The sequence below is a fragment of the Poecilia mexicana genome, unplaced genomic scaffold (genome assembly GCF_051168715.1).
Source record: "Poecilia mexicana isolate PSO_F unplaced genomic scaffold, ASM5116871v1 scaffold_4, whole genome shotgun sequence".
In the NCBI taxonomy this organism is placed as follows: Eukaryota; Metazoa; Chordata; class Actinopteri; order Cyprinodontiformes; family Poeciliidae; genus Poecilia; species Poecilia mexicana.
Window position 1 is genome coordinate 22261085 of NW_028263373.1, and position 14971 is coordinate 22276055.

The following is a 14971-nucleotide window of genomic DNA, read 5'->3' on the forward strand; positions in this document are numbered from 1 at the left end:
GTTTCTGTTTAACTTCTTAGTAAATAGGAACACATCTACCCTTTTTAGTTAAATGCAGACTTTAGTGAATTCCAAATCTAACTAATTTAAATAATTTATTAAACTTGGCTGAATACAGCATGCAGTTTCAAGAAAAGAGTGACCTAAATCCTGCTTTTATTGCTGAGAGTGGCAAAAGTTTTTACAATATTTTTTTTTCGATCAAGCCAAAAATAATTTGCAAACTTCATGACTTTCTTTTAGTTAAGCAGAAGCACAAAACTCTTTTTACACTTTGGATCTCCAATGATTTACACATCATTTCATAGAAACTCTGTATATATTTCATGGTTAGTTTAGTTTTGAAAGAATAAAACTTTGTTACATGTTATAAAACTTTTGTTTTATAACATGTTTTTTGTTGGCCCAACTTGTGACTTGATGATTTTGGCCCAAGTGACAAAAAGTTTGGACACCCCTGAGGTGAACCACAGATCTTACCAGACACAATATAGCAGTTGACCACATTGTGTCGATATCCATGACTTATTCATGGAGTAAACACCACACGACGATATATTTCTGTCTTAACACTCAGGTCTTTTTTCTCCAGCTTATGCTTTGTTCTTTTTGTCATTCATTGTAAAACAAAAACAGTTTTAATGTTCAGTCAGGGGGATCTGATGACAGAAAAGAGAAGAGTCACTAATTGTCCTGCTGCAGTACACCAGGAACAAGCGAGCGACCGCGGGAGTGAGGCGTCTGCTTTTGGCGCGCGCCGTCTGAGGTGCTGCTGTGCTTCAGCCCCAAGGTGTCCTAAGGAAACCGCTGCCTCATTAGTTGCATCACTGCATTACACTGCCACAGCTTAGCTCCACCACGGTAAATAACAAAACAGAATTAATCAATTCTAGTTTTTGCATCATATAACCTAACAGCATTAGCACATCCCAAAATAGGCTCCATGGTTTTGGGCCACTTTTCCAGCACTGAAAAGTAGAATATATTAGTTGAGTTAATGAGGACAGGGCTACTTGTTCCTCCCAGTGCTACATTAACGGCCATCAGACCCCTGCCGTCCATCCAGACCAATAAACTTAACAAGCAGCTGAGAGACCAGTCTGGGAAATGCTAAGGTACCATTATTCACTATAATTTAATAATATGCCAATAGGTTTAAATGGGTCACTAAAAATATATTATTAAAAGATCATAAGTAATATTGCAAATGCACAGGTGCGCCTCAGTGAATCAAAATGAAAATGATTAAGTTGATCAAAAAATCTACAGTTCTACTTCAGAGGTGACCTACTTACTATGAACAGGTTACCATAGGTCTATGGTCTATACAAAACACACATTTTTTGGCACAAAATCCTTTTTAGATAATGAGATTTTAGTCTGCTCAGTTCTGCCTGCTTTGAGTGATAGGAGGCTTCCTGTCACTTTAAATTCAATTAATCTCCTGCTGGCCACGCCCCCAACTCAACATGTCCACTTGGACGTGAAAACAGCTGCAAACAGGTGTGCAAATATACAACTGTGCAGCTTTGAAAAGCAGAAGTAGAGCCTCCTGCACAACCAACAAAAATGCAGCAAGTTGTTTATGGATGGCAAGTCAACAATCAAACACTCGTCTTTTCCAGCAGCCATTGTACAGCGCGTACAAGTGGTAAAACCAGCTGACCAAATGTGCTGAAGCTCAGTTTGTGTTGCTAGGCAACGTGGCAGTGCCTGCTGATCTGTGGTGTTACATTCCAGAGGGTTTTGAAACAGCTCATTTTCCAGACGCCAAAAACCAGATGCCTTTATTTTTCTTTTTAAGAAGCTGCAAAGAAGTACAAAAACATGTAAAATGTGAATTTTGCATAAGAAGTCTCCTTTAAGCAGAACTTTTAACAAACTGGGAACTGGAACAGTGAAGCAGTTTGTTTTGGTATTTCCACATTATGCCCTACAACTCTGTTTCTGTTAAGTTTTAAACAAGAACTGGAGAAATTAGTGACAGTATGACAAAATACAAAACAGGAACTACTTTCAAACAAGTTAGAATAGTCACTTAAAGTGATTGTTCAGAGTAGCGAAGGCCTTGTAGTAATCACAGAAGGTACAGAGTATGATATTTTCAGGCCATCTTTTATAAAAAGCAAACTGATAGCTGTGTTACTGAGCATCAACACCATCAGTGTCACCATCAACCAGAGGCTCTTTCACTGAAATATATAACCTGATCTGACAGAAATAAAATAAACAAAAGGCTGACAGAGTGATCCGGGAGGCTGTTAACAATTGTTTGCTTCTAGACAGGAGTAACAGCAGGGCAGCCGATCTGTAGATCTGATTAGAGAGGAGATTAGAGAGGAGAGGAAGCGCCACGCTGGAATAAAAGACGAGGCTATTCTTAACTGTAAGTGATCCTCCAAAAGCCTCAAAGTGTGGACAACAGTGTGAGCAGCTACTGAGATTTACACTGTAATTACCTTAAATACACAGCTGGATCACTGTTGGTCAGCAAAGAAGAACATTTGTTAAATAGTTCATTTTATATTTTAAAAACGGAAGATCTTTGATGTACACTTATGATTGAACGTTTAATTTCCAGAGATTTGAATATGTGTTTTCCTGACAAAAGAGGAACGATCAGTTTGCCAATATTGATCATGGTTCAAAATCTGGGTGTGATGATGGAGATAACCATTCAGAAACGCATAAAGACAATAACAAAAACAGTCTTCTATCATCTGAGTACAGGACTAAAGGACTCATCCGTTTATCTTTAGTCACACTAATCACTGCAACAGTGTCCTCACAGGTCTGTCTAAAAAAATCGATCAGACAGCTGCAGCTGATCCAGAACGCTGCTGCTGGCATTCTGACTAAAACCAGGAAGAGAGAGCACATCGCCCCAATTTTAAAAAGAATAGACTTTAAAATCACTAAATACATTAAAGATCTGTTTTCTGGAACAGGAATGATAATTTATTAAGCTTGTAAAGTAGAAGGTGCTGTTATTATAGTACCGGTCTACCAAACTCTTCAGGGTATTGGCAAATGTTACTCAAGTAACTCATTTTAACTTTAAAAACAGAGAGAGCATTTTACCTTATCAATGTTTGCACACATGCATGAGGATGTCCAGCATAGCCAGGCACAAAAACATCCATCACAGCCACTCTTTATGTGAAGCAGCAACAAAACAAGCATCAACTTAACTATTGCTCACACCTGAATGCAAAAACAAAAAATAATAATCCCTTACAACAGACTGACATGCACATAAAAATTACCTTTTCAACCTCACAAAAATGAGCAAATACTCAAGGATGATATTTCTAATATAAAGGAATGAGAAAAGGAAAGGCAGGGTGTTCACATCAGCATTTTCAACCATCAGCCTGAATTAATCACACAGTCAATTTGTGAGTCTGCATTTTAAAATATTGTGTGTACCTGCCAAATGTATCCCTTGATGGCTTTTAAAGTGACTGATTGAAGGTAAAAGCCATGAATGAAGAGAGGCAAATGAAGGCAGATAAACAGAGGAAGAGAGACGGTGAAAGAGAAGCTGAGAAAGAAAGATAAAAGAGGGCAGTGAGTTATGTACACAGAGGGGAACAAGAGGTTTCCTCTAATTGTAGCCTGGGGGCTTGTTGGGCAGACAGTCCATTACTCAGATCTTGCCAACAGGTTACCTACTAAGCACATGGGTTTAAAAATAAAAACTGCTGATGTGTCCTAAGCTGCAACTCCACCTCTGACAGCATTTCATTTAAGAGCAAGTTTAGGATCTACAGAGATAAAGTTTTATCATGCAGAGGAAACACTGGGGACTACAAACAGATGCTTTACATGCAGAAGAACTTTAGTGCTTTTTAAAAGACCGAGCAACAAAGTGTTGTTTCCCCTTTAATGCCCTGTTAGATACTAATTCATACTAATTTTCTGCATTCAATTAAATGAATGAATGTTCTTATTTTTACTGTAATGGAAACATCACAACAAAACTTGAAACATCTGTCCTAAGAATGCTTTCATCAGACTTACAGAAACATTTCCTCAAACACACACGAATAAAAATTATTAAAGCTTTTCAAAAGATATTGTACAGAAGTATAAACTGTATACTGCAAAGCAAAGACTTGTTGAACAAGGAAAGTGTCGCCAATGATAATCAGGCGTGAAGTAGGGAGTGGAGATGTGTTCACAAAGCAAATCTGATTTATTCAAAGCAGTTTGAAAGACCTGACTCCGATATTTTCTTTACCCCCAAATATCTGATTTCATCCATATGTGGTGCTAAATTGGACTCGTCTCCAATAGTTTTCAAAGTTGCATCATAATTCTGCACCAGAAGAAGCCAGACGTGGTAAATATGGACAGAAACAATGGGTGAAAATTATAATTTTGAAAATTATGAAATTATAAAACAAAGTCTGTCAGTGAAGTGGATCACATCAAATCTGTCTACGCTTCCAAACAGACTTCTCCTTAGCATAAAATGCCATTGTTATTAGTTGTGCTTCTTTTTATTAGCTTCTTTTGTCTCATGATCTTGTGACAACACTGCTGAATACATTTAAAATCCATCCATCCTTAGCATCCATCCATTCTGTACATATTCTGCTGCTGTTACATCGATATTCTTCTTCTGCGCATCACTTTGTGCCGTAAACCAGACATACAGAAGTCTGGCTGCGATCACATCATGCATTCTGGTATGATCAAAACTAAATAAATAAATTATGTTCAGAGAAAAAAAAAAAAAAATCAGATTATTTTACCTGCTAATATCAGAAATGAGAAAGAAGAAGAGATATACAAAGTGTCTAAAGAAATCTGGCTTTAAAACCTTTAGGAAGGCATACTGAGAGCCCGTGAAATAAAAATGACATAACGTTGACGCACTAAAAGACATGGATGCTATAATGACACCATCTCTTTGCAGACACACCTGGCTCCAATAAAACCTCCTCGCTGCTGCTCGTTTCTGTGGGTTGCAGTGAGATAATGTATTGGTGTGATATTCAGAGGACACAGCATGATAATTAAAAACTGGCTCCCCCAGAGACCTCTGTCCTTGGTCACAGGCGAGGAAGTTTCTGCAGGCTTCCCTGGAGGGTTAGCAGTGGGTGGTGCTGGTGTGGGAACAGCTGGCAGATTGCACATTCGTCTGTCTTGGTATCGCTGCAGTGGCATTTTAATTGTCTTGTTGCTTTTGCATTTCAAAAAAGACAGGTTGGGATTGCAGACACAATACTCAGATGGAAGCTTAAAGGGCAAATTTCTCATTTTGCTTGCAGTGAAACCAGCGACGAACAAGCAAGAGAAGACATGACGCAACAGTGAATCAAAGGACTTTGATATGATGCTTATGCAGTTATGATCCAAGTATTTTTGCTGAACTTTCCCAAGATGAGATAAGCAGTGTTGAAGAATTAGTCAAATATCAACACTAAGAGCTCAATTATTAAAGTGATTCACATTTCCATTTGAACATGGAAGAAAAATGAAATTTTGACACAAACATTTTGATGTCCCCTTTTTGAAATGTTACAACCACAAACTAACTACTATGCCATTATTCATTGATTATTTGAAAATGGTCTGAAATAACAATCGCAATAATTACTGGGACAATTTAAATTTTTATTTGCTATATTTAGCCTTTATTTTACTGGGTTAGGTGATTGAGAACAAATTCTCATTTGTTAAAGTTGACCATAATTATTTTTGCTTTATTTATTTTATATGTTTTTTTTTTTTTAAATATTCTTTGTTCCGTTGTTATGTTGTACCTCCAAGTATGTTGTATAAGTACAACATACTTGGACGCTGTACTTAGGTTGTTCCACCATATTTAAGCAGCTTTTGTTCTTCATATTCAGGTTTGTTTGAGTTCAGTTATTGTTCAGTGTTATTTATACTTTTATTTATAATTATTTACCAAACTCTTCAGGGTGTATTTACCGTGAGACGTCGTTCTACAAAGTACTGATTCCAGGAGGCTAAACACAGATGAGGCGATGCTTTTCAGATTTTTACTTCAAGTGAAAATTATGGAAAATTTAAATCTTTCATTTAATACGTATGCCCTACTTTGTGTTTTCTGTTATATAAAATCCCACCAAAGTTTGTGATTAAAACAAAGTGTGATCAATTTTAAGGGGTGCAATTATTTGAGCAGATCAGAAGGATGTGACTCAGCGGGATGCTGAAATTAAAAGTAATACCCAAAATGCAAAGAGTGGGGTTTTAGACATTTTAGAACATTCTGTCCCTTCCCTCTGCTTTTAGTGAGACAAAATTTAGTGGAGAAAATAGAAGAGATGGCCTTCTCTCACACAAACAGAGACTCGTGCACAAAGAGAGGTCAGTGGATAAAGTGCAGCCGCCCTGCAGGTAGCTGACATATTCTCTGTGCTGTGCTTTTTACTGGAGGATAAGAGTTGCATCTCTGTTATGTGAGGGCGGAGGGGCTCAGGGCATGAGAAAAGTGAAGTGGAGGGTCAGAAACGTCGTCCTGCAGAGAACACAACAAAATCTAGTTTTTTTTTACTGTGGGAATTATTGTGCCTGCAAGTGTTTGAATCTTTTTATTGTTTGTCTGAAATACAAAACTTTTCCTGAGCCAACAAGCAGATGGCACACACCAGCTCATGGCTGCAGACTTTATTCTCATATATAGTTGAAAGTAGAAGTTTAGATACACCAAATGAAAAGACATGAACAGTTTATTTTTTATCTGTCTGAATATAAATCAAACCAAACTTCTCTTCCAAAATTATTTCTATTTGCTAAATGCCACAATAATGAAAGAAAGAATATCAGCGATAAGAGATTAATTTATTAATGTCTTCAAGATCAGAAGTTTACATAAAGAGTTACTGTCTCTTTAAACACGGAGGGAAACCCCAGATGATGATGTCGTAGTTTTGGAGATGTCTGATAAGTTAACTGACATATTTGAGTTAAATGGAGGCACATCTGTGGATGTATTTTAAGGCCATAATGATCATCGTTTCATTTGGAGGAAAAATAGAAATGCTTGTACCATCCTGACTATGAAGTACGGGGATGGCAGTGTCATGCTGTGGAGCTCCTATGCTGAAGAAGGAATTTGTACACTTCATAAAATAGATGCCATCATGAGGAAGACATAAGCAGAAATATTGAAGCAACATCTAAAGACATCAGGCAGGAAGTAAAAACTTAGGTGCAGATTTGTCTTCTAAATCTAAAATACCGCTCAGAATACAGCCAAAGTGGTTTCAAAGTGGCTTAAAGATGACAACGTCAGCGTTTTGGCGTGGCCACCATAAAATCCTGATCACAATCTTACAGAGCGCATGTGTGAAACTGAAGGTCAGGGGGCCAAATCTGGCCTGGTATAGCTTTTTATGTGGCCTCTGGACTCCAGATGCCAAACTACTTCAATCAGCTCCTTCAGGTTTTTTGTTTCAGAAATCATGCAAAATAAACAGATCCTTGCTTTTTTTTTTTTTTTTTTTTTTTTTTTTGTGCACTAATGCAGATTTTTTGCAGATTTTCTGCAAAAATAGTCAAATGTGGGGTTTGAGCGACTGGTAACTCCCACCTGATGGGAAGTATTTCTTACTTGTACTGCACTGCTGCCTCAGCCTGACTTGATGTCTCTCTTTATCCGGTGTATGTAAACTTCTGGTTCCAACTGCTCCTCAGGAAGCAGAAAGTCACACCGCTCCTTACATACCAAACCACCGTTTCACTTTTGCTTTTTAATCTCCTGTCACTTCCTTCTCACTTCTGATGGCAAAGAGAGTAAAACACTGCAGAGGAAGAACAAGTTACATCACAGCAGCTCAAAGTAAGTTACTGTAGTATCTATGCTGGATTTGTGTCTCACAGAGACGGGCTCAGAGTGCATGTGTGCTCCAGGATAGGAGGACAGCGAGAGGGCAGGTGAGAGGAGGAACGAGAAATGCTGAGGAGCCAAGGGGGTAATTTGACTGTCTTCTGGTATTTAATTCATCCAAAAAGCCCTGAGAGGGAATTAGATAAGGTGCTTCTGCATCTGCTGGCAAAGCTTCACTTCCCAGGGTCTGCAGTGAAGCAAACAATAAAAAACTAATTTGTCCTTGACTGTCTATTATCCAATCTTTGCCTATGCAGGAAAAACGTTGCTACAAATTAAGCCTAATAAAATAAACAATTACTTATTTCTCCTGAGAAGGGGTTCAAATGTATCCTGTCCTCTGTTGGTGGGATTAAGCAACAATGGTTATAAGAAGATAACTGACAGAGTTTAACCTGAACAAACAAGTCCTTAAAATATGTTTTACTTAATTTTCTTAGAATTGCAACACTTCAATTTATTTTGTTATCATCACAACTAATAAAAAAAATGGTTTGACAATACCGTCTTAAATACATGGTTTTCTACTGGAATATATTCATACAAAATTATGATCAGACAGGAATTATTTCAGTATTTTAGATAAGGATGTGCAGCTGCTTAGTTGGAGCATAAACTAGTGGATTTTTTTAAATAACGTCTCAGAAAATGTAAAAGGTTTATGTGTTAGAAATGAATAATTTGCTCATAAAGTGGGAATAATTTTTGTCTTAAGCACATTATTCTTTTTATTGTGGTTTAATTTTCACTATGATGTGGTTGGAGGTTGATTAAAACATTTTTGAGAGATTTTGCATGTTTATTATACCCCCAAATTTTATTGTTTGGAGCCAAATCTTAAAGCAAAAACATTAACTGAAATAATTATAATAATGAAGCAAATAATCATCATAAAATAATAAACTAAATAATAACGATGCAGTTTATTTAAGTTAGCGTACGAGTTGGAGATTATGTTAGAATATAGTTTTTATGCATTTTATCTACCTAAAAATATGGTTTCTTAATTTCCTTCCGTTAGCTTTGTGGTCATATATCCTGTAATCCAGGAGGACGAAAGCTGCTTCCTGTTGTATTACTATATTTATGAGGGTCTGTAATATTTATGGTGTACGGGATTCCCAGCCAACACCCTTAAGCAGAAAATTAACATGGTGGCATTAACCTTTCCCTCACTTAACCCAGATTAAAAATCTGACAATAAATGTGAAACCAAGCATCAGCTATTCAAAGAGTGCTCACTCTGCAATAAAGATCTACTTTGCAAGAAGACATTAGCTCTCTGGTTAAGTTTCACTTGTGCAAAGTGCATCTTAGTGTTCTGAGTCCGACGCCATTTAATCATTGTGATATTAGCATGCACTTCCAGGTAGTTTCAACCGGAGGGACGGAAAACCCTCGAATGTGTTTCTGGTTCGAGAAGGAACTAAAATGAATATACAGATGGGGGATTTTAAAAGTGGACAACCTGCTTTAAGGGGTTTCCTCTAGAAATGTTAGAAATGAAAACTAAATGGGAGTTGAAATGAAATGTTTTTTACATTTTCACACCAAAAATTTTGAAAAAATATCAAAGTACAGCAGATATTTTTAGCAGCCAATTATAGAAATTTAGAGAGTTGAATCTGATTGACTTTTTTGATTAACTGTTTAGATCAAACTTGTGACACATAAACTGCAGTAAAAATGGAAAGAATCAGACTTTCCAACAGTATGTGCTTTATTTCCAAGAAGCATTGTTATGACCAAGAAAAAAATAACCAAAACACCAATTTATTTAATTTTTGGTGCTCTTAACCAAATATTTCCTTTGTTTATTTGTAGGTTTTAGGTTAGGAAACAATCTAAAAGGTTAATTATGACTAACAAGGACCATTTCAAAGTAAAAGCTCAGCAAAGGGGAGTTATGTGATTAACCAGGTGAAATTTCATACAGTGAATTGTTGAACACAAGGTTAATGTCACCCCCCCCCCAAAAAAGAGGCAAGGTTGTTCCAGCTGAGATGAAAACAGTGAAGTACTGTTGACTCAATAGGAACTCGATGTTGAGCATAACTTGAAACCAGAGCAAATTTGGGCAAGTCAAGCACTTAGAAGAGATGGAAGAGAAAGCTCTTACTTTGGGTAAGTGGCCTCTGATGGAACACCCGTCCACCGAAGGCAATAGTTGATCCAAAAGGTGAAATAAAAGTACTAACTTAAAAGCAGCTGATGGACACTGAATAATCACACATTTCTGATATTTTTTCAAAATACAGTATTTGAGCAGGTACATGTTCTTGTTGCTCCTTGATGAGCTTCTGTTTAAAAATGGAGAATGAACCAATATCTGTTCAATTACCAGGGCAATTAGGGACAAAGTGGCATTTACAAAATAAGAGACTCCTGTTAAGATAATGTCAAGCCCCCCGTCGCGCTCCACTGAGACTCCTAACTACACTGCAGGCTGTCTGTCAAGCATCAAATTCTGCTTTCATGGGAGAATAAACACCGATTTATAAATTTGCATACAGAATTTAAAACCATATTACTAATGAGACTTAATTTGTCATTTGGAGTTACTTTGTTTCACTTAAACCAATCAATCAGCTGTGAATGAGTAGCGTTCATTTTGTCATTTCATTCTTAATGGTGGAGAAAGAGTAAGTTAAAAGATAAGTCAGTAAATCAATTTTTCTCATATGAGTTATTAAAACCCAGTCTGAAGGATGAGTCCTGATACTTTTCATTGAGAAAGCAACCAACGTAAAAAAAATAGTTTCATTAATAATCAAATTGATATGAATTCACTAAATTAAGCTGCAGTATATTTTGTAACTTTTACAAAAATATGTTTTTTATGTGTTTGTTAAAACCGTCACCATGTTATAAAAGTATAATATGAGACAGAAAAAGTGTGAAAAGACAAATTTTCAGCCTGAAATAACAAAAATAACCAATCAGAGCCAGGGGGAGGCTTTCAGCGCTGTCAATCACCCTCGTGAACACTCTGCTAAATGTTCCAATGGTGGAGAAGCAACTTATTGTTAAAGTTACTGTTATCCACAGTCATCTGTGGCCTTGCTTGCCAGCTTTAGGATTCATGGCACGCTTCGTTGTGGTGAACTAGCCGTAGCATAGCAGACAGAAGGGAAAAGGGAGGACACAAACATGATTGACAACACTAAGACGAAAAGTTTTTGTTTATATCTTAGGTTTGTGGTGCATTTCTATCCTAAAGAAAAATATATAAAACTTTGGATATTTCATAACGAGATATTAACATACATGGAAAAACCTTACGAAAACTTCATATTTTAGGAGTGTGATGGCCAACGTAAGAAAGGCTTACAGTATTTAATTATGCCATATGAACTGATTAGTACATTATTGGAAGGGAACGCAAAAGAAAAAAAAAATCCCCCATGTCCCATAAGGGGGCTCTGCAAGTATTGGCCTAAGTCATGTTTTATTTGCCAAAAGTAATTCCTGTCAAAAAGGAAAGAACAAAAACACTCTCTTTTTTATTCCCAAACGATAATTTAGGCAACAATGATCAAAAATGACTTAGTCACCTTAATAAAATAATGGCCTATTAAAAAGATCCATTGAAATCTCGATCTTTCACAAAGATGATCTGATCTGCACACCTCTCAGTCTCCGTACTTCCAGCAGAAAAGTTTCTGCTGTTTAACTTTCATGGAACCAGCCTCCATTTCTGCTCAGCTGATTCCACCTCCTCCGTCTCTCTCCTTCTCGGCTGGACGGAGTCACTTTCTGCTCCAACAGCAGCTCTGTCTGCCAAAACTCACCGACACCGTCAGACACAACTAACCTCTTTAAAAGCAGCTTCCACGCTGAACGCCCATTCAGTTGTATGCCATGCAACAATGGTTTTAGCTCTGCTGAGCAAAGAGCAAGCGTAGCGCAGCTCCTACAGCGTGCTGGAGCTGGTGCTGTGCTCAGGTCGAAGTTGAAACTTGCTTAACTTTGACCACTGGGCGCTTTGCACCCATGCAACCATTAGAGACAAGATATCTATCAAACTGCTCCAGGCCGAACAGATCAATGTGGAAACACGGCTCTCTGAATCACAGGGTCTCATCACAATTTTCCCTCCTTTATTTCATCTCTTCCTCTCTGACTCACCATGGAAGCTTAGCTTCTATTGTTAGTTTTAGCAGGAAAAAAATGCAGATAAAATGTGGTCATTATCTACTTGTTATTTTTGAAAATGCTGGCTCGTTTCGGCTCCACTTCTCTGTGGGTGAGCAGGTCAAAGTGCTACATACTCTAGCAGAAAGCTGAGGAAGTGCTGCTTTCAGTCTGGAAGCCAACTGACATGACGCCACCTGTCAATCAGTCCATCAGGTTTGTCAGCAACTGACCAATCAGCGGTCAAAATTTGTAAACGTACCGTACTTGGAGGTTTATCATTAGAAATATGCTACAGTCACAGAGATATGGTGGAAAATAATCAGAAAAAATGGCTAAACGTCATCAGAGGGGAACATGTACTCAAGATATGCTTTACCCAAAGTATTTAGAGGGAGGAATAGAGTTGATTCCTTTTCCAAAACTCAAACAGAGTCTGGAACAATGTAAAAGATGTTTAAATGCCTGTGGTCGACCTTGTGAGCAGCTGAAAACAACAGTGATCGACGTTACAACTACAACATGTTCGTATGAAGGTTTCGGTCATCGTTATATCGTACGACTATTGGTTAAATCAAAGATTACTGTGTCAAGCTGTGTGTTTTGGCTATAAATGTGAATGGAATATTTGTTGTGCAAATATTCATACGTAGCCTGACAAACATGATCAGAACATAGTTCAGATACCTACTAATAAGTAATTACTCACCCTCTTTTTGCAAGTGCAAAATGCGGCTGACAACTATGTTGAGAAGAGATGCAATAACAGAAAACACGACTGGTCAAATACTTGGAAAATTAAAAATGTGCTCCAATAGATAAAATAGATGACAAATATCTTCCAGCAATGCCAGTTTTAAGCAGCAGGATGAAGTAAAAATTTCAGCACATCCTCATGTTATGGTACAACATCAGAATGTCTCAATGCTCTGGGTCTAAAGCCCAACAAGATTATATTTGCTGCATGTTCCACAAATTTTGCAATAAAACCAAAGATAAAAACTCCATGATTAGACTTTAACATTATGTTATTTAACCTGCCAAGATCCTGGTTCATTGAATGTCTTTTTGTTTCTTCCACTTGTATCTGAAAGTGAAATCTGAAGACAGCAGCCTTTGCCACAACATTAGATTGTGGGGCATTTACTTTAAACAAAAAGAAAACTCAGAAAAGTTTTCAATATAAAAGCTACTAAACCCTTGTTGGAGTCCTTTTGTATGAGACTGCTCCCAAGTACAAGACTTTATGTAGATTAAAATAAATTACCTTTTCAAGTCAATGATTGAGAACGATAATTAGGTTGAAGGAAACATTTTGCAAGCCAGTGGATGATTTGACATTTAGTCCACAAATTATTGCCCCCAGTAGAATAAAAAGTAGTAAATTCTTATTTGAGCCTTAATAGCTTCTATTATAAAAGTTGTTTGGAGCTATTAAAGCCTGTAAAGGACACACCTGTCAGCTATCAAACCACAGTCTGCAGCCCACGTACTCAAAGAGTCATGCAAGATGCATGAGGGAGTCGAAGAGTGGGTGTATGAGTGTGTCCTCGTTACACCATCAAAGGCTTTTGGTGACTGCCGCGAGGCTCCGCCATCAGCACTCAGGATCTGGCTTCCTCTCCAATTATGATCCCCCACCTCGGCAGAGGGTCAGGTGGTCCTTTCTCAACCGGGACGGAAGGAGGGAAGTGGCAGGATGGAACGGGAAAGAAAAACGTAGTTGATTGCAGGCCATTTGTGGAAATGAAAGGGAATTCCTAATATAGTCTTGGCTGTGAATACTGAGCTGGCTTGGACTGGGAGCTGCTCATTCTGGGTTGGCTGAATGGTAACTGTGACTGCAAAGCTGGAAAAAAAAAGAACCCAAACAAAAATAAAAATGAAGATTTTGTGCCAAAAATGATTTATCTCTCAACACAGAGAAATGGCTCAAGCATTTTTTATTAGCAAGAATGTGTTTTATATAGTTTTGTAGAGCGGTAAAAAGTAACTTTAATCTGGTTCTCAAAATGTCTTAATATCTCTGTGGGTTAAAGTTGTACTGAACATTTGACTTGTGCCTAATATCTCACTTTAAGTCTGAAGGGAACGGATTATGAAGAGTTGGAAATGAAATTGCTCCTTATATTAAAAAAACAAACTATAGTAACATTAACAATAATAACGAGCATCCATGCTGAATCCTAATAGTCAAGTCGCATCTGTAATAATGTGGGTGGATGGAGAAACAGATTCTCTGTCAGAATCAAGGCAGGACTCCCAAGCATTAATATTACTTCCAGGTAGAAGAAGCACGCTGATAAAATTAAAAGATTTCTTTAAAGCTAACTCTGCCAGGGGCATGAATAATCTTGGGCTTAACCATTTTCTCACTGGACTTAATATGATTCACATCCTGTCATTTTGTCACAATTTCTACTTTCTATCAGGAACACAAAATGCTGGAAAACAATTAACAAGACCAATGCCTAACCCAGAGAGTTAAAGATGACTCTAGGCCGGGTGGAGAAATGATGGCTGCCACAGGAGCTTTGGCTCTTCTGGAAAAGAGAGGTTATTTGTTTTACTATTTCTCAAGAAGCACAGAGATCAGACATTGATGTTGGACAAGAAGGCTTCGTGTCTGCAGTCTGAACAGTCATGTCACATTTTATCTGACTTTCATGTCGTCAATGTGACACATGCATAATAATTTTGCACCAGAAAAAGGAAGAAGTGGTAAATCTGGAGTTAAACAATGGCTATAAATTATGATTATGAACTTATGTAAAATATATTTGCCACTGAAGTGCATCACATCATAATCCCACCACTCTTGGCTCTGACTGCATATCCAGACAGGCTTCTCTACAGAAACTGCAGTCAATGCTCCACAAAAGGCCATTGCAATTAGTTGTGCTTCCTTTTTATTAGTTTCATTGCATGCATCCATTGTTACTTCTGTAAATGGTTGCATCAACGTTC

The 14971-nt window shown here is 37.5% G+C and overlaps 1 protein-coding gene across 2 annotated transcripts in view; it reads right to left on the reverse strand.

Annotated features, from left to right (window-relative positions):
• rabgap1l (RAB GTPase activating protein 1-like) overlaps positions 1 to 14971 on the reverse strand; it is a 117153-nt gene that overhangs the window by 43459 nt on the left and 58723 nt on the right. The window lies entirely within an intron of this gene.